Raw genomic sequence first — 24,504 nt, 5'->3', positions numbered from 1 at the left:
TCCTCTGTCTTCCTCTCTCTGCCCTTTCCCTGCTCATGCTCTGTGTCTCTCTCTCAAAAATAAATAAACATTAAAAAAAAAATAAAGGAGTGCCTGGGTGGCTCAGTCGGTTAAGTGTCCGACTTCAGCTCAGGTCATGATCTCACGGTTCGTGAGTTCGAGTCCGAGTTGGGCTCTGTGCTGACAGCTCGGAGCCTAGAGCCTACTTTAGAGTCTGTCTCTGTCTCCCTGTCTCTTAAATATAAAAAATAAAACATAAAAACAAAACAAAAAAAAATTAGTTTTCTCTGTTTATTGCTGGCATATAGAAATTGATTTTTGTAAACTAGCCTTGAATCCAGTGACCTTGCTAAATGTACTCATTAACCCTGTTGTAATCATGAAATCGGTTATAATCCATTCATTTAACTTGATCAAATTTCTCTTTCAAAAGTCTTAAAATGAAATGGTAACATCTTGATCAATTCAGCTGAGTTTGTGTTCAGGAAAGCGAATAGTACAATATGGCTAGAATTTAGCGTAGTGGAAATACGAGACGAAACCGATATGACAGCTTGTTTCATCCAAGGAAGAAACGAGAGAGCCGTGGAGAGAGAGAGAGAGAGAGATGGAGAGAGAAAAAAGAGGTGGGGGTAGGTCCTAATTTCAGACGTGACGTTCTATCGCTCGCGTGGCTGTATTTTCTCGGTTAGAGGTGGGTCCCACCTGCATTCAAGGGGAATGGATGGCACAGGGCGTGAGTAGCAGAGGTGGTGATGACTGGGGCGCCTGCATGGCTTAGCTGGTTGAGGGACCCACTCTGGATTTCAGCTCAGGTCCTGGTCCCAAGGGTTGTGAGCTTGAGCCCCGGGTAGAGCTCTGTGCTGATGGTGAGGAGTCTGCTTGGGATGCTCTCACTCTCCCCCTCTCCTTGCCCCTTCCCAACGCGCACACATGGGCACGGGCTCTCTCTCAAAATAAACTTAAAAAAAATACATGATGACCAAATTAGGTATATACTTTTTTGTTAAAAAAATTTTTTTAGTGTTTTTATAAGTTTTCTTCATCTAGGTATCTATCCGTCTATTTATTTCATTTTTTTACATCCCAGTTAGGTAGCATTATAGTGCACTGATGATTTCAGGAGTGGAATCCAGGGATGCACCCCCTCTGTATAGCCCCCAGTGCCCATCCCCACAAGTGTCTTCCTTAATGCCCCTGACCCCTTTAGCCCATCCCCCCTCCCCCAGCCCCTCCGGCAACCCTCAGTTTGTTCTCTGCATTGAAGAGTCTCTTGTGGTTTGTCCCCCTCCTTGTTTTTCTATTATGTTTGCTTCCCTTCCCTTATGTTCATCTGTTTTGTATCTTAAATTCCACATATGAGTGAAGTCATATGACATTTGTCTTTCTCTGACTAATTTTGCTTAGCATAATACCCTCTGGTTCCATCCACGTAGTTGCAGTACATTTTTTTTTTTCTCTTTACGCCACATCTTCCTTGTCCCAACCAGGGCTGCCTTCCAGCCCGCAGCGTAAGGCCACTCTTGTGTCTCAGGAGAGGCATCTCTCCTCAGACCTTAAACAGACACTCCTAGTTGGCGAGCTCACGTCTCTTACCCCAATTTATATCCCATGGCTCTCTGTTCTCAGAGAGAACGGTTCTCAGAACTTTTACAGTTTTTATTTTTGCTCTGTACGCCTAAAACCAAAAAAATTTTTAATTTATTTTATTTTTATAAAAATTATTTTTGAGAGATAGAGAACGAGCAGGGGAGGGGCAGAGAGAGAGAGAGAGAGAGAGAAGATCCAAAGCAGACTTTGCCCTGACAGTGCAGAGCCCAATGTGGGGCTCAAACTCATGAACCTGAGCTGAAGTTGGATGCTTAACCGACTGAGCCACCCAGGCACCCCAAAGCCATCAGTTTTCAAAATCTCTGCGAGGACTCGTACATTGTTTTAACACCAAGCAGAATGAATTGATATAAGTGCAAGGTCACAACATAACTTTTTCACCCTAACAAGCTGTAAGCCCATTCTCAATGACCGATTCTCAATCACGAGTGGGTGTCTGTTGTAATCACATGTAAACTTCTACCTCATCTCCCCACATAGCTGCCTGGTGTCCACATACTCTCCCGTTCATGCTCTTGGCAAAGGCCAAGTTTTCCAAACTCCAGGACCCACCCCTTATCACCTGTTCAAGGTCTGGAGCCCACCCCCTTCCAACACAGTCTCGTTAATCTGTTGTCAATTAATCTGCAGGCCCCGATAACTAGGGCCTAAATTGTTGCTGGAAAAGTTTTCCTCCTCACAAAAACTTACCACCTACTTCGAAAGAGGACTTCATACTTCCATTTGATCTCAGACTTTCTAATTCAGTTCTTCTTTCCAGTTTCTCTCTCTTTTTAAATGTTTATTTTTGAGGGGCGCCTGGATGAGTCAGTCGGTTGGGCGTCCGACTTCGGCTCAGGTCATGATCTCGCAGTCTGTGAGTTCGAGCTCCGCGTCGGGCTCTGTGCTGACCGCTCAGAGCCTGGAGCCTGTTTCAGATTCTGTGTCTCCCTCTCTCTCTGACCCTCCCCCGTTCATGCTCTGTCTCTCTCTGTCTCAAAAATAAATAAATGTAAAAAAAAAATGTTTATTTTTGAGAGTGAGAGAGAGTGTGAGAGAGAATGAGCAGGGGAGGGGCTGTGAGACAGAGGCAGGATCCGAGAGCTGAAGTCGGAAGCTTAACCAACTGAGCCACCCAGGCGCCCCGCCAGTTTATCTCTTAACTCAGGCAAGACCCTGAGGGCGAAGCATCCCCTGAGGGGAAGCAAACTATCCTTTGTAGCCCCTGGGCCAGCAAGACCCCGCCTGTGATTGACCCCAGGAGAATGATCCGACTTGACCTTTGCTGCCTGTACTCAACGACCCTTGCTCCACCTTTTCCTTATATAAACCCAGAAGTAGTTTCAGCACTTTGGAGCCAGTCTTTGAGACGTAAGTCTTCCCTGTGTTGGCTTCACTGAAATACACTCCTTTCTTGTTTCACCACTGCTCGTCTGTCTTTGGATTTTGTCAGCAGCGAGCGGCCAAACCCAGTCGGTTTGGGACCCCTGGGGCCAGGTGCTTGTGCACCCCTGCACCCGGCTACCACGTGACATCGCTACTTGGTTTTAAAATAGGCCTCTCAAACTCACTGTGTCCCAAGCCAAACTCTGATCTCCAAACCTCCATCCCCATCAACCCCTCCTGGTCCTACAGCCCCTGAAGCGTCCAACTCAGTTATGACTCACTTGCTCATCCACAGGCTTGCTTTCAACCTCTTTTTTTGCATCCTATATCCAATCTGTCAGCAAGTCCTATTGCCTATTCTTTCAAAATACATCCAGAATCTGATGTTTTCCTACCAGTTCCACTTTACCACTCGGGCTCCCGGCCACGGTCACTTCTTGCCTGGATTGGTAGGAGAGGCTCAGAGCTGCTCCTCTGGTCTGGTCCCTGCCCCACGTCTGGCTACTCTCAACACAGCAACTAGAATGCTCTTGTTTTAAGTGCTGCCATCGACTTTCTGCTCAAAATCCTCTCCCTTAAGTAGAAAGTAAAGTCCTGGGGCGCCTGGGTGGCTCAGTCGGTTGAGCGTCCGACTTCAGCTCAGGTCACGATCTCGCAGTCCGTGGGTTCCAGCCCCTTGTCGGGCTCTGTGCTGACAGCTCGGAGCCTGGAGCCTGCTTCGGATTCTGTCTCTCTCTGCCCTTCTCCCTGCTCCCACTCTCTCTCTCTCAAAAATAAATACATGGTAAAAAAATTAAAAAAAAAAAAAAAAAAAAAAAAAAAGAAAGTCAAGTCCTAACTAAGGTCCTCAGAGGTCCTAAAAGGTCTGCCCGTGCCCCCTCACCTCTTCTGCCTCGGTCTCCGGTCCCCTCTCCCTTCCAGTTCCCAAAACACACGAGGCAGGCTCCCCCTTGGGGCCAGGCACTCACCCTTCCCTCTCTGTCAAGTATTTCTTCCAATGTCCTTTTCTGGGAGAGGTCTTCCCTACCAAGCTATTTTAAAATTACTGCATTTGCACTCCATTTCCTCCTTTCGTGCCAGGTTTTTTGCCATATCATTGCCATTACCTCACATGCCACATCGTTTGTTTTTTGTTTGTTTCTCTTCACCAAAATGTCAGCTTCACCTTGGCAGGGATTTTTGCCTTTGCTCACGTTGAATTCCTAGCACCCAGGACAGTGTCTTTCAACTAGTAAGCTCCTCCATAAACACTTGTTGAATGCAGAGTGAATAAATGAAATGTGTAGGAAGTAAATCCCATTCATGGGGTAGAAAGGAATGCTCTGTGATGCTAATAGCCTTAACTTTGCACTTGACCTTCTCCTGTTCCCCCAGGAAAACCCTGGGGATAAATTGTGCGCCTGCAGTGATAGGCCCTTGGGAGTATAATGCAGAGGTAACAACCCGACTTCGGAGCTGAACTGCCCAGTTTTGGTTTGGCTCCCATAACTCTGTCTTCAACAGAGGACAGAATCACCTGTCAGGGGTAGTACAGCTGTAATCTGAACGTCTTTACAGCAACGAAAAAGCTTCAGGACTCTCACCCTTCACATTCACCTCGTGTTCAGCCTGGCTTTCTGTTTCTTTAAGCCCCCACAGTAGCTACCATTCACCGCCCCCCCCCCCCCCCCCCCACGCACACACACATTTTCTTGCTCTCCCTGCTTGGAAATCTTCAGAAAATTCTTCTCAGTATTGACCACAAAATACCTCCCCCTCCCAACTTTCCTGTATATGTCCATATACAAAATAGAATTGCAGCATACTGTATGCCCTCCATATATAATGAAATTCTCTTGCAAGGTTTTAAAATTATCCCTTTCTCCTGCCATCACCGTGACCTAAAATGTCTCGCTTACCCGAATGTCAGCACTGAACGAAGACAATATTGTCACCCATTGGCATCCCTACTTCCTGGTCCAAGTCAGCCTCCATATTGTATTGAACTTAAATATGTACCATATTATAAATATTATAATACAGCCCCACTTATTCTCTAAGCTACTCTCTTATTCTCCAGTTGGGGCCCTCCCCTTTGTTATATTCTGCGAGTGGATGTTCATTCCCATTTCCAGTGCCCTCCCTGCCTCAATCTAGATCGTATGCTTTCTTCAGTCAAACTAAAATTTCCTTTTCTGAGTTTTGGTGGGGGAGGGGTGGGAGCGTTTTGATCTAACATCATTCCTTGATTTTAAATGCCTTAGCAATTCATATGCCGTTTCACACCATGCTGGATGTATTTAGATATGGCTTTGATTTGCATTCTGATAATCTGTTAATGTAATTTTCTTGATTTTTTCTTTCAATAACGTCCAGATTGTTTTAATGTTTAATAATATAAAGTACAGGTAAAACTAATGTGATAAGCAACTTAGGGATGAGTAGTTAACTTTTGAGGTTTGAATTGCTGTTTAATGAAGCAATTGTAAATTGCTAGTCTAGATGAAGCTTTTTGCCTTGGAATATGAATGTGTTGGTGACTGTTGGGTATGATAGATGGGATTTTTACACTATTTTATGGTTACATCTCAGGTGCATTAACTCTTGCACTCTTCTTGTAATGTGTTCATAATTTTGCTTTTATTTGGGCACACCATTGTTTTCTCAGTGGCTCCCCTGCACATGTAATTCCAACACTGAATTGGTTCGGAATACATGTGAGGAATGGGATGGTGATTTAGGAAAAGGGGAAAATTACGGGTTAAATCATCAAACGAAGAATTATGGAAACTGAAAACCCTTAGTCAATTAAAAATGCAACAAACACGATTTCTTTAGGCTTTTAACTCAGCAGTTCATAGTGGACCCTGTCTGAACGCACAATATGGGATCCCAGTTTACATGGGTGATTATTTTCCCGTGTAACTAAAAATAAATTCGGACTGATCTTAACTTCACTGACAGATCAAACCAAAGGGGAGCTTGTGTCCTCAACCGAATCCTCCTAATTCCTCTGGGTCGAGGCGGGTTTAGTCCCAGACCATCTTGTAATAATTGAAAAGTGTTGCAATTATCCTAACGTTTTCCAGGGGCATTAGCAGGAGGCAAGTGTAACACACTCATCCTTGATAAATGATTCTTCACGTTGACACGTGCACTGGAAGGCTCCGAACCAGGCGTCTTGAATGCGGAATGGGAAGTAGCTGTAACGTCGCTCTTGCCCCGGTCTCTCGGGCGATGGGCACTGCGGGCTCCAGCAGCCAGAGTCCCTCGGGCCGGGGGACCCAGCGGACAGAAGTAGCGGGCAGGTCGCTCGGGCGGGCGGCTCGCGGCTCCCCGCCGGCCGCGCGCCCGCCCGCCGGCCCCCGCTCCGCGCGCGGGGAAAAGAGCGCGGCAGTTGAAACCGTTACCACCCCCGAGTTTTTGAACTGGTTCAAACTTGGCTTTCGGCCCCGCCCCGCCTCTCCGGCCCGGGAACTCCGAGGCGGCGGTTCCCGCCAAGCGCCGCCAGCGCGCCGTCCCGCCCTCCGGCCGGTTCCCGCCACCCCACCCTCGCCGCCCCACCCCCGCCCAGGCTCCGAGCTCCAGGCTCCGGAGGCCCCCCCGTCCCCGCCCGCCTGCCCGCCGCCTTCCAGAGAGGCGCGGTGCGTTCAACGAAAGAACAAAGGAACGGCGCGGCGCTTCCACTCGGCGGCCGCGTCCCTCAGCGCCCGCCCGCGCCCGCGCGCACGCGCCGCCCGCCCGGCCCGGCCGAGTCCCGCGGGCGCCTCTGCGTGGGGCTGGCTCGGCGCCTCCGAGCCCGGCGGGCCCTGTGATTGGACGGGAGCCCGCCTCGCGTCCCGCCAATCGGGGCGGCGCTTGGTTGGACTGGGGGGGCCAAATAAAAGCGATGGCGATTGGGCTGCCGGGTTTGGCGCTCGGTCCGGGAGCGTCCGACACCCACTGGGACGCAGAAGGCGGTGGGGCCCCGGCAGCGGCGGCGGCGGCGGCGGCGGCGGCGCGCGAGAGCGGCGCGCGGGAGCGGCGCGGGCTGGGGCGCGGGGCGCAGGTAACGCGCCGCTGTCGGGCCGGCCGGCCGGCGGGGCGCTGGAGCCCGGCGAGGGGCGGCGGCGGCGGCGGCGGCGGCGGCGCCGGGACATCCCCGCCGCCGCGTTGCCCGTCCGGGTGTCGCCCAGAGCGGGCTCTCCCGGGCGCCGCTTTTGGAGGCGGGGTGAGAGGAGACCCCTCGGCAGGGGGCCGCGGGGGTCGGGGCTGGCCCGCGCGCCCCCGCGAGCGGGCAGCGTCGGACCCCGGACACCCGAGGCGGGAGCAGGGGCGGGTGCCCGAGGGGGGCGTGCGGAGGGGTCCACTCGCGTGCCCGCCCCTCCCGAGGCGCCGGGGCTGGGCTGGGGGCGCTCGGGTGCCCGGGGCGGGCTGGCCGCCGGAGCCCAAGTCTCCTTTGTGTGGAGCGTCGCGGCGGGAGCGCCCGGGTGGGACGGGACACACACAAGTTGGTGGGACCTCGCCGCCGAGTGCGCACTCAGACAAAGGACGGACTGTGTCTCGGGGGAGCTCGGCGCGAGGAAGGGGCAGTGACACCGGGCCTGACAGCAGGCGGGAGAGGGGCGTGGGGAGCCCGGGCCGCGGGCGCGGGTGGGCGGGCTCGGCCCCACGCCCCCTCCCCGCGCGCGCGCAGGCTCGGCGGGGCCGCGGCGGCCGGGACGGCGTGCGGAGACGGGACTCGGAGGAGCCGCGCATCTGACGTTTCCCCCGGAGCCGCCTGAAGCCTCTCCGGACCGGGCAGTCCCGGGCCGCCTTCGCCGCCTTGTCTGGCTTTCGGTTAAGTTTTCGGGAAGGGTCGGGCTGTTCGCCTCCTTTTTGGTTTGGCTCGTTTGGAGGGCTTTCCGTCGAGTTCCCGCGTCCTCGCGTACCCCCTTCCAACCACCAGAAAGTCCGTGCCACGGGGTCACTTTTTGAAAACGGGAGAAATTGAGAAGCACGGTATTTTGGAAAACTTGGTGAACTCCCGCCCAGGGAGTTCCCACTTTCTAAAGAATCAAAATCTTAAAAAAAAAAAAAAAAAAAATTTACAAGCTGTTTTGGGCAACTTGTGTGATGCGTCCGAGAATGGCGACAGGTGCTAACGAAATCAACTGTCATTTAGGAAGCGATTACTCCCCAAATCCCTAGGGGTTGAATGAGGATGAAAGGTAGAAATAGTTGACGAAAATAAAATGCTTATGACAAATGCGCGTTTAGATGATACGCCTTGCAATTTCTTATTAATTGGTTTTATTTTCCGTGAACAATAGCTTTGGCGAGTTAGAAAAGACTGGTTGCAGAAATGTTTGTTGCCTAAGAAATTGGATGTGTGCTGTCCACAGTTAAGCCAAACTTCCTTTGTTTATCACTCAGGGTCTTTGAAACTTAAATTCATTTGGAAATAAAAATTTGTCTTTGGAATTTAAAAATATTTTACTACAAGGTTTACTTTTCTTGGTTTCAAAGATGATCGCTTTAATTTTATGGCGTTTTAATATTACCTAAAACAACATTTAAAAAAACCTTTGGAAAACTCATGCTGGTACAGTTGGATATGCTTTTATGGGTTTTGGAGTTTATTTTCCATTACTCTTCATTTATGAGCATTAGCAATTAGATCATATTTAGGAATAAAATGAACAGGTGTTCAAACATGGCTTGTTTATTGATAAGCATTTTCATTTAATTGCAAGTAAAATTAAGTTATATTTTGATTTTCTTTTCATAGTCTCTAAGTTGGGGATAGATAATAGCATTCTAGTCCTGGATATAAGGAATCCTGTCTTTTTGGAGGTGCATTAGGTTATGTAATGTTTAAAATCTTGGAAACACTTAGAAAAATTGCATCTTCGGTTCTGATTTTTTGGAAAGTGAATAGATTCAAAGAAAAGGAATTCAGAAACATAGGCACTCTTCTGATTTGTGTTCTGAGAAAGATCTAATGTGCACCCACTATTTTTTTATGGTTTCATAAAAATGGAAGACAAAGAAATGCAGTGTAAAAGTCTTTATTATCTGTATTTTGCCGTGTTAGACACCACTGAACAGACTTTCCAGGGTTGAGATTATTAAATAATGTTTGCATTTAGTTGCTGATAATTGTATATTAAAAAATCCTGATAGTTTTTGTCTGTCATTACATGCGTTACGCAGGTTTTGGCAGAAATTTGGGTCTTTTGGGATAAATTCTAGTTTTTCCCTTGTGTATTCTGTAATTGATAATTATTATCCTCAAACTTGCCCCAAGGTTTTTTTTAAAAAGCCTTTTTGGGGAGCTGGCTTAAAATTTTTGTTTTAATTTATTTCTGGTTGAATTGTGAATGTATACAAATCAGTTTTAAGTAGCACTGATTTAAAAAAACAACACTTGTTGATTTAGGTTCCCCCCAAAAAGTTCTAATATTTTCATACCAGCTTTGCCTTGCATGCGTATATATAAGTAATTGTCTTTGTATCAGCCATTTAAAAATTTTAAGCGGATTTCTCCAGGTCACAGATTTTTCTAGGATATCTTCTATCCCTTGAACTGGTATACTCAAGGAGTGTGAATTAATTTCTGTATTGGTCTAAATAAATAGTGATTAAGACAGTTGATCTGCTTTTTAAAAACTGACAAAAGTTTCTCCAGTGGTTTAATGTATTCTGGGGCCAATTAGAAATGATTTATGGATTTGCCTTGAAGTCTTTATGTCCGTACAAACGATGAAGACATTTTCTATGAGTTGTGAAGGATTCTGGACACAGGTGAGATCTTTAGTAGAGCCTCCGTGGAGAGGAACAGCTCATTAAATTCAGGGAAAGGTTCACAATGAGAGGATACTTTTACCTTCTAGAGGCCTTCCCTGAATTCCCAGGCACCCTTGTGTTCCACAGGGCTTTGTTCATACTTTATTATTAAAGCATGGATCAGATTGTATTGTAATCACTTGTTTATGCATCCGGCTCCCTCACTGCACTCTAAGCGCTTTGAGGCAGAGGCTTGTTTTTCTTTGTATACCTAGTAGTTGCTAGAGAATAGCAAACTATCATTTTCATTTCAAAATATGAAAATAATTTGACAAAGGAACTTTTTGCAAAGCACATAGGGTATGTTAATCCTTCCGTTGTGAACTTTGGGAGGTGTTTTTGTCCCTCTTTGAGAAGCAGTGATTATAAAGAAAAATAATTGTCAAGGTGGATAAGTTCCAAGGTTTCTCCTAGTTACAATACTCGAAGACATTGAAAATTGTATATCCTTTAGGTATTCCATTGGTATTCAGATTTGGTATTTCAGGCAGCTAGAGAGAAACTTGATGAATGTCTGGGTACATTGCATATACTATCTGCTTAATTTGATTTGATGTCAGTATTGATGGTCCTTGTACAGAAATAAAAGGAGGGGAAAGTGTTGGAGACAGTAGTAAATCTTTTAATTGAAAGGTGTCTAGTTAAATTGATGAGTTCTTTATTGAAATACTTCGAGGTGGGTTTTGGAGCTAAAGCTGAAGGAAGTAGTGCCAGTGTAATCACAGATTATTTACTGGTGTAGCCTCTTCATTCTTTTAAAATGATAGGATAAATATAGATTAGCAAATCCAATAACCTCTCAAAAGGCATAGCTGATAAGTTTCTAAGATGGTCCCGTATCTTGCCACTATACTACTTAGTACAAAGATATGACAAAAACAAAGATGAAAAAAGACATTAAAACACCTGCTGTTTCTTTATTCATTGGCTGGTTTTGTTTCCTATTGTGGTAACATTTACGTGAGATGCTTTATTTTTAATTATTGTTAAAACCACCCCGCATCCATCAACCTGAATGGATAAACAAATGGAGGTATACGCATACAATGGAGTAGTACTCAGCCGTTAAAAGAGTGACATCCTGCCTGACACATGATACAGTAGCGTTGATGAACCTTGAAAACATGAGGGTAATAAGCCAGACACAAAAGGAGAAAAATTGTGTGATTCCGGCCATGGGAGATACTGAGAATTGGCAAACTCACAGAGAGAAAGGAGAATAGATGTTTCCAGGGGCCGAGAGCAGAGGGGAGCTGGGGAATTAGTGTTTAATGGGTACACAGAGTTCCTGTTTGGGATGATGCAAAAATTCTGGACGTGGATGGTGGTGATAGTTAAGCAGCATTTTGAATGTGCTTGATGCCGCTGAATTATACACTTAAAAATCGTTAAAACGTTAAATTTTGTGTATTTTTACAATGGGAAAAAACTAAACAATGGTGATAGCATTGCACTCTGCAAACCTTTACCAGTTAAGGAAACTTTGGTCTAAAGGGCTTAAGAATGTGTCCAGGATCATCCAGCTAGGGATTTGTAGTCAGGATCCCAGTTTAAATTGTTGGACTCCATATCGTCTACTCCATATTATCTGCTGATCTCCTGGATGATTAAAGACTTGTTGGTCCCAAGAAGAGAGTTTATTTGACTCCATCAGAAAGGTATATTTAAAAGTAGGTAATTTGTAGTTGTCTGGGAGGTACAGTCTGATGCCCTAGACAAACTAAAAGATGTCTTTGCAGATTTCTTTCTCAGCCAGAGCTTTAATGGCGTTTGCTCTAGGGAGGAGTACAGTTGAGTTTTAAGTGTGGTCTGTGGAGTCACTTTGTTTGGGCACAAGTTGTTAAATGGTTGATTTTTAGTTATTGTGCCAGTATTGATTTTGAGAATTAATATACTTTCTCATGAATGGAACTAAACACTTAGGAAGTTGAAATATGCGCTAAGGACCTATAAGTAAAGAATATGGTGCTACATATGTTTTACGTTAGAAATGTCTATTGATTCAGTAATAGGTGTTCAGTTTAAAATACTGAAACAATTTAGACTACAAAGTGAAAGCTTTCTCGATCCTTCCAATTCTAGTCCCTACCCGTAACAGTTTCCCCAACTTTTCAATGTATTCATATGAATATGCATTTATACATAAATTTTACAAGAATGGGATCAAGTTCTTTTGTCTGAGAACAGTTTTTTTAGGTCAATAGAGACCTGTTCTTATTAAAAAATAACGAATATTTCTTTAGTGCTCACTGTGTCCTTGGCACTGTGCTCAGTGCTTCTGTTTACTTTATATATTTTATGTAGATACCGCAATAATGAGAAGTGCAGCGGGCGGGTGACAGGTAGCGGTAGCCTAAGGGTTTGGATTTGCACACTTTGTTTTCAGAGTTATGATCTCTCGCGTCCAGCCTGGGTTTTGTCTGTTATTTATTTTTTTTGGTAGGGCCAATGAACTGCCAATGATGTTAGTATTTCTTAGAGTCGTAAAACAACAACAAGACTCCCAAAAAAGAATTCGCAAGGAGACTGCACGTAGCCTGCTAAGCCTAAAATACTTCCGACGTGGCCCTTGATAGAAAAAGTGTGCCGTTTCCAACACTGAGCTATTAGGCCGTTTTGTTAAGTAGAATACATCGTATTCCAGTTTATGAATGTGTCATCACACAGTAAACCAGTTGTGATGGACACTGTGTTCTCTCCTCAAGAAGAGAACATCTTTCTCTATCTTTGATCATTTGTGAGACCACTTTCTACAAGGAGAATTGCTGTTTCAAGATTACGCACAGTTCAAGTTTTAGTAGACCTTGTCAAGTTGCTTTCTAGAAAGGTACCAGTTTTTTAGTTTGAAAAACCAGCTTCATTGAAGTATAACTTACGTACAGTAAGATGAACACATTTGAAGACTACGGGCTGCAGAGTTTTGACAAATGTATACATGTGTGTCACCACCACCTCTGTCAAGGGGTGACGCTGGTGTCTTCAGAGTTCTTTTATGGTCTTTATACAGTCATTTCCCTCTTTTGCTGCTGATCCCATTTTTCTCGTTCAAGAGTGTCCTAAAAACGGAGTGACGCAGTGTATTCTCTTCTGTGACTGGCTTTTTTAATCCTGCATGTTTTTCAGATTTATCTATGTTGTTGCCTGTTGCAGCGGTTTCTTCTTCATTTGAGTAGTAGTCCATTGTGTGACTGTACTGTTTTTTTAATTCATTTACGTGTTGGTGGACACATGGGCTGTTTCCAGTTTTTTTGGCTATTAATTCAGCTGTTATGACCATTTGTCATATTTGCGGGCGTATCTTTTAAATTCTCTTGGGTAAATACCTCATAGTTGGATTGCTGGGTCATACGGTAAATACTGGTTTAACTTTGGAAGAAACTGCCAGACTCTTTTCCCACGTGTTTGTGCCATTTTACGCAAAGGGTTCTGGTTCCAGTTCCAGCTCCGTGGGTCTGAGTGCACTTGGCCCCTAAAAAGTGTTAAGTGTCTCATTGTGGTTTTAATTCAGATTTCCCAGGTGATCAGTGATGTTGAGTATCTTTTCATCTGCCTCATTGGCCATTCGTGTACGTTTTTTTGGTCAAGACTTTTACCCATTTAAACTGCGGTTTTTTGTCTAAATGAGTTGTTGAGAGGTCTTTGTATATTCTTGGTACACATTCTGTGTCATGTGTATATTGCAAACGTTTACTAAATTTTTTGCTTTGGTTTTTGTGTGTTACTGACAATGTATAGGTCAAGTTAAGAATTGTTAATGCTGGAGGCATAATTGTTTAAATTCAGTTAAATTATGTGAAAATGAATTTATTCTTATTCCACAAGTCATTTAGTTCTTACTGTAACAAACTGTTATGTGTTTGCAGAGACCTGAAAATGAAAAGGATATTATTTATGTGAATGATATTAGGTGTGTGGCATGGGGGATTTTAATTTTTTAGTTTTTTAATTTGGAATTTTTATTAAGTTTTTGGGGAACTTTTAAATTGAGCTGTTTTCGAAAGTAATAATATTTAGTAGTTCTTTAAATTTTCAACTTTGGGTAATTCAGACCTTTTCAGTTATTAGAATTAAAGGATAAAGAGAATATTAAGAGTCAATCAAAAGTAATCCTCATCTTAGAACCTGGTGTGCAAAAGTGTAAGACTGCAAGCTTGGTCTACCTATTTTGACAGTTAAGTAAATTTTTTGTTATATACACAGATGGTTTTTAAGAGCAAATATACTTGAGTTCTGCATCTGCTTGTTTTATCTCTGCAGAGTATCCGTTCTTTCTTTTGCTCAACAGCTGGATTACCCTCACAATTTTCAGTTTTTCTTCATCATACAAGTAATCCATTACTCCTCCCCCTCCTTATTTAGTAAAGGGCATGGGGGACGCAAGCCTCTGGGCTTCAGTCGGGCGTCCTAGACCTCTGCCAGTTACCATGCCCTTGCCCAACTCAGTCTTTCCCTGGGTGTCAGTTCCTGTAAGACACTCCTGAAGCTAGGCAGTCTGCAGAGCAGCCTGAACTCTTGTATCTTAACTGGTCTCCTCTCTGATAGCTTTCTTATCCCCTTCCTCTGTTGCACTCGATTGGTCTTTTTACTAGTCTCCAGGAAGTGTCCTGTGGAAAGTCTGTGCTCTGTCTTCTTTCTGGAATGCCTTCCCTGCCATTTTAGCATCTCAAGATACTGTTTAGTTTGTTTGGCTCAAAACACCCTTAAACTTTCCCAACCAAACCAGATAGTTTATCTCCTGCGTAGAAAGCAACGCCACAGAACATCTCTTGTGTTTCCCTCTCTCCTTCATTTTAAACATTATTTTACTCATCTACGTGGTGCAGGTAGAAAAGGGTTTTGTACATAGTGGATAGAAATAAAGTTTTTGTGAAATGGATTTACGATCGCAGCCATGAAAACTTGGTAGATCGCTTCTTTAGAAGTAACTAAGTAATTTAAATAGCACCCCTGCCCCTAAAGCAGAGCCTTCTAGATTCTATCAAGTGAGTTTCACATGGCTATATTATGTATCACTCAGTGAACTTTGTTACTTATTGTCAGGTATTATTATAAGATTTTAATTTATATCTTTAATATACCATTGATTAAGGGCAAAAAGGTTGAGAAACTGAAGCAAGTGAGGAGTGTCAGATAGTAATTCTGCAAATTTATCTCAGGATGATTTTTATCCCTCAGTTGCATTCATGTGAGCTAAATTCATACATCAAGATGTCTAGTGAGTTTTAAAAATGTGTCAAAAAGACAAAACATCATGGCTATTTTATCTATAGTGCCTTTGTTTTTGGTACTAAAGACTGAGAAGTGCTTTGTAAGTAAACCCCCAAATTTAAGAAAATAAGATGATTTTCTTTAATATTTATTTATTAAAAAAAATTTTTTTTTAACGTTTATTTATCTTTGAGACAGAGAGAGACAGAGCATGAACGGGAGAGGGTCAGAGAGAGAGGGAGACACAGAATCTGAAACAGGCTCCAGGCTCTGAGCGGTCAGCACAGAGCCCGACGCAGGGCTCGAACTCACGGACTGCGAGATCATGACCTGAGCCGAAGTCAGACACCCAACCGACTGAGCCACCCAGGCACCCCAAGATGATTTTCTTTAAACAGTTAAAGAGTTTCAGTCATTAAAGCAGCTTTTGTACGTTTTTGATGCCATAACTTAATAGTGAAATGTCCACCGTATTTTATTTGTAGATACACGAATGCCTGCCATGTGCCTACAAATAATAGAACGAACAACTGTTCAGTGAGAATCTACCTTGTGCCTCATAAACATGGGGTCTCTAAACCAAACATTTTCCTTTTAAATTTTGTTGAAAATCGTGCATTTTTAATTATTTTAAAATAAGCACTATATATTTGCTAAATGAAATGTCTGTCCTTTGAATATTTTAAAGATTTTAGTGTGATAAACTTTAGAATTTTTTTTACCACTGTACTGATCTGTCCTCTTACTAGGTGGAAAGAAGCTGCAGTGAGTATCCTTATTTATAAACTTTTGATGTAAATTGTTTCCATATTCAAATTATTTAATAGTACAAGCAAAAATAGCAAAACTGTTTAAAACAGTCCCAGTGGGTACTATGGGATGTGTTCCTATGCAAAATGTTGACGAGTCAGAAAAGGTTGGGAAATGTCCTCCTTCTACAGAAATCAAGAAGACTTATAAATGGCAGAAACGTTGCTTGAACAGGCTGGGAAGGAAATGAGGAGTTGCTGTCCCGCTTTGGCCCGTAAGCAATTTGGCCTTTGGAGAATATCTGCCTGTAACACAGAGCTCAAGTTCTGTGAAGAAGGTATTTTTAAAGGGCAGCTTCCATCGGCAGCTAGATTTTGTGCAAAGAACTTCGGCTTTAGTCTAGGCTCTGCCATTAAACCAGTTGTGTCTCCTTAGCAAAGAGCTTTTGTGGACTTGATCTTCATTGCAAAAAGGAGACGGACAAGTAACTGAACAAGTTGTGATTATTGAGGACTTCCATGTGCCTTCAAAGAGGAAGTCGGTTTCGGAGGTAAAGAAGTGGGACCTTGGTGTGAGGGTAAGTAACTTGTATAGGCTCACGCAGCTAGGAGGACCAAAGTCCCTTAGCTTTTGCTGCCTCTGGGTCCTTTGTAGGACTCAAGGTGGTTGGTTTCTTTTTACCAATTTAGAGCCGTTTCTCTGGGGGGTTTGAGAAGCATTGGGCCGGAGGTCACATCCCTGTCGCAGGTGATTGTGCTTCCTCTTGGCTGGCATTTAACTGAGTTGTTACATGATAGGCATTTCTCTCATTCTTTTTATTAATTCATTCATAAAATCTCTAATGGTGATTATAAGCCCGTTTTTTCCTCTTTTTTGTCTCTGCATTATAGGAATAAGAGCACCTAAAAGCTTTTTTAGGACTGTTATGTATCTGACTAAACTAACTTTGTAAACAATCAGATTGGTATATTGTGATTTGTAATCAGTTTATCCTGTATCTAGCACTGAGCACCTAAAACCCTTGGAATTTCGTAAGTGATGAAGGTGTCTTGATACTCACAACAAACCCCTTTGAACCTTACCTGAGTTTGTGCAAATGAAGTGACTTGGGAAAGCACCTATGGATGGGGCCAGTTCCTGGGGGAACTAATATTGGGATTAGAAGGGTTGGAACTTGCAGACCCTCCCTGTCCCCTGCCTCTGGGGAGGGAGTGGGGCTGGAGATACGGAGTTCAGTCATGCTAACCTAAGGAAGCCTCTGGAGAAACCCAGAAGGGCTGGGTTGGTGCCCACAAGGAGCTGCTGGGAGATTGCTGCCGCCCCCCCCCCCCCCCCCACACACACACACAATGGAAGCCCGCCCCCTTTCCACGTGCCTCACCCCGTGCATCTCTTCTATCTGGCTCTTCCTGAGTTACATCCTTTTATAACAAACTGGTAACCTAGTAAAGAAACTGTTAGCCTGCGTTCGGTGAGCTGCCCTAGCAAATGAATTGAAACCAAGAAGGGGATCACGGGAGCCTACAGTCTGTAGCTAGTTGGTAGGAGCTCAGGTGACAATCTGGACTTGCGGTCGGCATCTGAAGTAGGGTGGGACAAATCTCTCCAGGTAGCTCGCGGCAGCATTGAGTTAAATTGTAGGACGGCCAGTTGGTGTCGCCACACGTTTGGTGACCAGAAGTATCCAAAGTGCAGTGCCATTCGGAGAGTATTGTGTGTAATGAAAATCGTTTCTGTCCACACAGAACTGCATTGGCAAGTTCAAAGTTACTACTTTCCAGTTTTTCTTACAGAATTTACTCTTGTATTTAAAGAAATGAAATAGTTTTCTTCACCATTTGTCTGGTGTCATTTGTTAGCTGCTAACAGCATGCAACCAAATACCGGCTGTACCATACACATTTTCTGGAAAGGAAATTTCTTCCTACTGTTGGTTGCCTCAGTCTTCACCCGTTAGGACTATTCAGATAAAGGGTGAGACGTTCGCCTCCTTACCCTGTGTAAAGAGACCTTCTGTGCTAGTGAAAATACCAGTATTTAACTCTGGACTCCCAAAGTGCTGTGTTTCCTGGCCCCAGAGTCAGAGGCCTAGATGGTGGGTGCTCGTCCTAGCCTTCTCTTTCTCCTCTGCCACATGGAAGTGCTGGGATGGAAGTCTTTTTTCCTGCTTAAAAACCTTTGTGTCACTGTGGAAATTCCAGGGTGGTAACTCCACGGGTTATATGATGGGTTTCCCTGCAGTTGATGAATTCCTTATAGCATTTCCATAGATATTTGGAGGCTGAAAAAGAGATTTTTTTCCCCCCAGGGCATTAAATATTAGTGATAAGTGATGTTATACTCATAAATTAGATAGATAACATATATGTTTGGTGAAACAGATACTGAAAAATATCATTCGTTGTAAATGATGCTGTAAGGTTACCTAGTAGAGCCTCAGCAGTATAGTTCTATTCGTGAGAAACCTTAAGTGTAGGAAAGCCATGGAAATGTTTGTAGCTCCTAACTACCCCTACCTACCTCCTTGACTTCCATCTTGTCCCGAAACTACTATCATTCTTAGCAGGAAAATGAACGTTAGGGCCGAGATGAGCCAGAGGAGTGTCTGAAGGGTCTCACTCAGTGAAGACTTCTGTGGGTGTCCATAGATGAAAGCGACGGCACTCGCAGACATTTTATCCCCGTGTGTACGTGCAGGTGCCGAAACTGCCAGATAATGGTCACTTGGCTTGCAGGATGCCTGGAAATTCTGAGAGGTTCTGCACACGGTTTGGGCTTAGTAGTTTGAACTCCCCAGTCCTTTTTTTTTTTTTTTTTTTTTTTTTTTTCAATTCAGAATTATTAAGATGATGTTTTTAAGTAATCTCTACACCCAAGATGGGGCTGAAACTCACAACCCCGAGATCAAGAAAGAGTTGCACGCTCCACTAACTGAGCCAGCTGGGTGCCCCAAAGAAAACTTTAATTTCTGAGTGTCACTTTAATCTGTTTTATAAAGTTGAAGCAGCTTCTTTACAATATTTATGATAGTTCAGTTCTCTAATTGGTTTAAATTTATGGAACTTTTTTTTGTTAAGTAATCTCTACATTCAGCATGGGGCTCGAACTCATGACCCAGAGATCAAGAGTTGAATGCTCCGCTGACTGAGCCAGCCAGGCACCCCCTCCAGTTGGTTTAAATTTAGATGGCCGTTTCTTTTCTAAGACTTGTCTTTGTAAACTGATAGCCTTTTCATTTTTTTTTTTTTAAATTTTTTTTTTTTCAACGCTTATTTATTTTTGGGACAGAGAGAGACAGAGCATGAACGGGCGAGGGGCAGAGAGAGAGGGAGACACAGAATCGGAAACAGGCTCCAGGCTCTGAGCCATCAGCCCAGAGCCCGACGCGGGGCTCGAACTCCCGGATCGCGAGATCGTGACCTGGCTGAAGTCGGATGCTTAACCAACTGCGCCACCCAGGCGCCCCCGAGAGTGATCTTATTTTTGTGGAAAATGCATTAGTTTAGGGTCTACTCACATTCGCTGTAACAATCAAGTCAGTGTTTTCTATTCAGCCAAGATGCCACGTTACCGTAATTTTTCTGAGCCTTTTGACAGTACTGCGCGTTTTTAGTATTACTTAAACCAGGGCTACAAATGAGATACGTGTTTTTGCCCTTATTTCTCTCTCTCCGTAGCCACTGGCTCATCTGTTTCCTCAACACTTGAACACAAATGCTGTTCATGATACTTGCTTATCTGTAGTTGCATGTCCGAGTGGTCCGCTAAAGTTTAGGCACCAAGATGCCTGTTGCAACACGGTGTTTAGATTTTCAGAATGCTCCATAAATTCTGGTTGATAATAGCTCTCATTTCTGGCTTTCCCAGGTCCTTCAAACAGAAGTTGTGGAAGTTTCTTCTGCTAGTGTTTTGCGTGTCGTTTGGGTGGAATGCTTGTGTCCAGCAGTAGTGAGCTTGCATATTTTTGTCATTTTTCTCCTTTTTAAATACAAGTAGAGGCATCCTAGGAATTGAAAAGGTCCCTGGAACAAGATTTTTATTTTATCTTTCTTTTATGGGAGCAGGGTGAAGTGTGAGTATGTGGGGCATTGGTTGGTAGGGTGAGGTGGTTTTAGGTAGCTGGAGGGTCAGAAGAGTGACCGTGACCATTGATGATGCTTTCTTACAGTGGTGAAGGGTAGGACAGACAGATGGGTGAAAATAAGCAATTTCTTTATAATGCATCTTGCTAGACATAGGCCTCTCAAGTTTGAAAATAAGCAATTTCTTTAAAATGCATTTTGTTAGACCTTAGTCTCTTAATTTGGCACAGACGAATGCCAAATCTTACCGTTTAGGTTCCATAGTTTGGCAGGGCAAAGTATCCCTCATTAAATATTCGTCACGTGGATTTTTGTTTTTAGTTGCAAGAATGGTGATTTCTAGGCCTTCGTTCTTGTAAGTGTGTCTTTTAGAAGTATGTAATTGGAATATATTGTCCATTCTAGGTGCTTTGCGAGGCAAATGGAAAGGAAGGGATTGTTAGGGTTCTGATTCATACGGTGTCTGGATGTACTTACGGTGGCTGTTCTCAAAGCACGGTCTGTGGACCTCAGAGGGTCTGTGAAGTCATCTTTGTAAAATACTAAAACGTCATTTGCCTCTTTCTTTTCCTTCCGTCCTTTCTTCCTTCCTTCCTTGTGTTGACATACGCACCTGTGGTGGAGAAGCAATAGTGGGTAAAAACCACGGGCACCTTAGAGCTAAACAAAACAAAACAAAACACCAAAAAAACAGTTATAGAGAATGTCAAGTCGCTGATTTTATTAACTCTGATCCTGAGTGTGCATGTTTTAAATATACTGCTGCACAGGATGGGAACGTGTAAAGTGCTGTGGACCAAAGTATGCCGGGTCTGGCCTCCAGGACGAGGACGGCGCTGACGTGATCGAGTTGCAGGCTGCATTGGCCGCTTTTTTCATGGAGAACATTTTTACTTAAAAGAGGGGTTGACAGACAGACTAAGATTATTCAGACAGGTATTTGGCAAACATTTTTCAGGGAGGGGAGCCCGTCCTTCAAGGAGAACAACAACTGTGTTTGTTGCCGATGATAATGTTCGACCTTTCAAGCAAAAATTAGAATTTTTGGAAAATGTGTATCTGTCACTGAGCTTGACAGCTTCCCAGTAAATACTTAATAAAAAGACTTTTTTGATGAGCTCAGTGGCTTTACCAAATACGATTTTTGGAAATAGGTCAATTCCTGGAAAATCTGCATGACCCTGTGGACCAATATTTCTCAGATGGGGGATGATGTTAAGGAACTACCACTGCTTATGGAAGAATAGTGTGGTCTTGAGGACAAGTACTTAGGAGGTTGAAACTCAACTAGCTACTTTTTTCATAGGACAATTTAAGTGTAATGAGATCCACAATGACCTCAAGGCTGTTCAGACACCTCCATTTTCTAGCTAAATACCTGTTTGGAAATGGATTTTCTTCATATTCTTCAAAACAGCATTGTAACAGATTGGATGCAGAAGCAGATAAGATCCAGCTGTCTTCTTTTAAGACAGATATTTTAAAAATTGGCAAAAATGTAGAACCATACACTTGCTGACTTTTTTTTTTTAACAGAAAATAGTTTAATTAAAAGGTGTTATTTCAATTAACATGTAATAACCTTGCTATTATTTTTAAATGAGTTGATTTTTTTAAAGTTATTTATTTTGAGAGAGGGCGTGAATGAGGGAGGGGTGGAGAGAGGGGGAGAGAAAGAATCCCAAGCAGCCCCTGCACTGTCAGCATGGAGCCCGACGTGGGCTTGAAACCATGGACTGTGAGATCATGACCTGAGCTGAAGTCAGATGCTCAGCCTGCTGAGCCACCCATGTGCCCCAAATGAGTTGGTGGCTTAAAAATTTCTCAGGTTGTAATTTCTTTCTCTCTTTCTTTAATGTTTTTATTTATTTTTGAGAGAGAGCAAGACAGAGTGTGAACAGGGGAGGGACAGAGAGAGAGGGAGACGCAGAATCCGAAGCAGGCTCTAGGCTCTGGGCTGTCAGCACAGAGCCTGACAGGGGACTCGAACTCACAAACCGTGAGATCATCACCTGAGCTGAAATCAGGTGCTTAACCAGTGAGCCACCCAGGCGCCCCTCAGGTTGTAATTTCTAAGATGCTGGATACCTGCAGTTAGAGGGAGCCCAGATGAACTAAAGGGGTCCTGAGACCAGATGCTTGAGAAGAAAGGTGTGTATGTTTCCTGTGAACCTTCCTGTGAAGGGTCCATCATTCTCTCTGCTGGGGACAGCCCTGTGAGTAATTAACGTCTCAATCTGCATCATAAGTGCCAAATTCTTTGTCATCTAGATGGCTCACTTAAGGCCTTAACCTCTTTTGATCTGTCCTTTTTCCTTCTCCTGTAAGTACATCTGATTTTTAATTTTAGAATGTCTCTTGGTATCTTTTTTCTGCATTTACATTGCCGTTAACCCAGTCAGAGCACATAGTGCTCTATTCCTGAATTACTTCAGTGCCCCGGATTTTCCTAATATGTTCTTGGAACTCGAGTGTTAAATGCAATCTGAGAGTTGACTTGACTTTAATTTTGTTTATATATTCCCTGGAGATGTTACAGATAAAAACTTCTTACGGTAAAACCAAAGCAGAGTTAGAAATTAAATACGGTCAGATGAGCACGTATTTAATGATACTGTTTGGTTAAAACTGAATAGCCAACATTAGAGCTTGTAACAGAATGCTGTAGCCTCAGGACCAGTTTTACAAATCTGTTTCTTTAATTTGGCTTGATATAACGCTAACACAGATAATGGATATTTGCATAAATATATTTTATAAAATGGTGTGTTAACTTTTTATTTGTTCGGGATAATCAGACCTAGTAGTTAACCTGAACAGTGGCACTGGCAATCCTTGAATGCCATCTTTAATGTCAGTGGAAAAGCCCATCAGGCTGTGTTGATCACTGGAGAATTGTAGAGTACTGAAATCTACATCGGATAGATACTTAATCCAATTATTTGGGAATCTCTACCGGGAAATTTACCTTAAGTGTTTCAGCCCAGGTTCCTTTTTTTGTCAGCTGACCACCCCTGTCTTTGGTTTGGGCGCTTTCATAGCACTTAACACTATCTTACATACTAAACATTTCACTTTGTTTTTGATCATTTCCATCCAAGTAGATTTTAAGTTCATGGGGTTGCAGATTTTTGTCTGTTTTGTTTACTGCTAATTCTTCAGTTTCTGTAATAGTACCTGGTATGTGTTAGATGTTCACTAAGTGTGTGTTGAATGAGTGAATGTATATTAACACTTCTCTCTGTTCAAATTCTAAACTCAAATGCTCTTTTCTGTGTAATGTGCTTAATGCTGTCTTCGCAGCTGGGGCAAAGATCTGTTGTTCTGGCTGTCTTAAGCACACCTAAACTGGACTTGAATTGTATAGAAGCTTTTTGGTTCGTCTGATCAGTGCATGTGTATCAGAGCACAATTACTTTCCTTGGTTCAGATTCTGTAGTTCTATTAGTGCAGCCTAAATGTGCATTATCTTTTTAAGTAGACATCATCTTAAAGCTTTTATGGAGTTTTTTTTTTTTCTTCCTTTTAAATTGTTCAAATACAAGGTTATCTCAGTTTTAAAATAGTACAATTATATGTGGGAATCTTCCCCTCAATTTTGTTTGAAGTTAAGGTTCATAAAAGTACCGGTTGCCCTTAATTACTGCCTGTGCTTTTTAACTTTGTTTTCAAATTAGTTCTAATCATTTTTTTTTGTTGTTTTTCCTATTTAACATTTTACATCGCATTTTAATACTTTTTAATGTATTTTTGTTCTGTTTATCATTTTATTTATTTTTTTTTGAGAGAGGCTGTGCACTTGCACAGGGGAGGGGCAGAGAGAATCCCAAGCAGGCTCCACACCATGCCCAGCGCAGACCCCTCCCTCGTGGGGCTCAATCTCATGATTGTGAAATCATGACTTGAGCTACCCTGATGTCCCTGTTTAGCATTTTAAAAAGTGGATGTCATTTTGTTTGTGTGTTTAAGGTTTTGTTATTAAGTAATCTCTATACCCCACCCTACGTGGGGCTCAAATTTATAATTCTGAGATCGACAGTCACATGTTCCACCAGCTGAGCCTACAGGCTACCCAAAAGTTGATGTCATTAAAAAATTTTTTAAAAAATGTTTTTATTTATTTTTGAGACGGAGGGAGACAGAGCATGAGCAGGGGAGGGGCAGAGAGAGAGGGAGACACAGAATCCAAAGCAGGCTCCAGGCTCTGAGCTGTCAGCACAGCACAGAGCCTGACGCGGGACTTGAACTCATGGACTGTGAGATCATGACCTGAGCTGAAGTCGGATGCTTAACTGACTGAGCCACCCAGGCGTCCAAGTCGATGTCATTTTAAAAGTGAATGTCTTTATATTTGGTTGTTGTAGAACTTAATTCTCTCTTTCTTTGTGTGTGTGTGTGTGTGTGTGTGTGTGTGTGTGTGTGTGTGTGTGTTTTAAAAACTTTATTTTGGAATAACTAGATTTCGGTAACCCTGGTACATTTGTCAAGATGTAGAAAGCAACATCAGTATGATACCGTTAATGAAACTAGAGACTTTATTTGGATTTTACCAGTTTTTCCACTGATGTTTGTTTTTTTTCTGTCCCAGGATCCAGGCCAGAGACCATACCACACTGAATGATCTTAGGCCCGCACATCTGTGACGGTTCCTCAGACTCTCCTTGCTTTCAAGTCCTCTTGATAGTTTTGAGGAATACTGGTC

The 24,504-nt window shown here is 43.4% G+C and overlaps 1 protein-coding gene across 4 annotated transcripts in view; it reads left to right on the top strand.

Annotated features, from left to right (window-relative positions):
• The first annotated feature begins 6,953 nt into the window (after positions 1-6,953).
• The window catches only part of EZH2 (enhancer of zeste 2 polycomb repressive complex 2 subunit), a 65,033-nt gene continuing 47,482 nt past the window's right edge, over positions 6,954-24,504 (top strand). The window contains exon 1 of one of the 4 annotated variants that reach the window (XM_047843829.1): positions 6,954-7,003. The gene's annotated coding sequence lies outside the window, so the exon portion shown is untranslated. Of the gene's footprint in view, positions 7,004-7,057; positions 7,166-7,683; positions 7,774-15,679; positions 16,298-24,504 lie in introns of those variants that run through there. The other 3 variants (XM_047843820.1, XM_047843836.1, XM_047843805.1) reach the window with 3 other exon arrangements.

Source organism: Prionailurus viverrinus, chromosome A2, assembly GCF_022837055.1.
Source record: "Prionailurus viverrinus isolate Anna chromosome A2, UM_Priviv_1.0, whole genome shotgun sequence".
Taxonomy (NCBI): Eukaryota; Metazoa; Chordata; class Mammalia; order Carnivora; family Felidae; genus Prionailurus; species Prionailurus viverrinus.
This window is presented reverse-complemented; position numbering and strand designations above follow the sequence as displayed.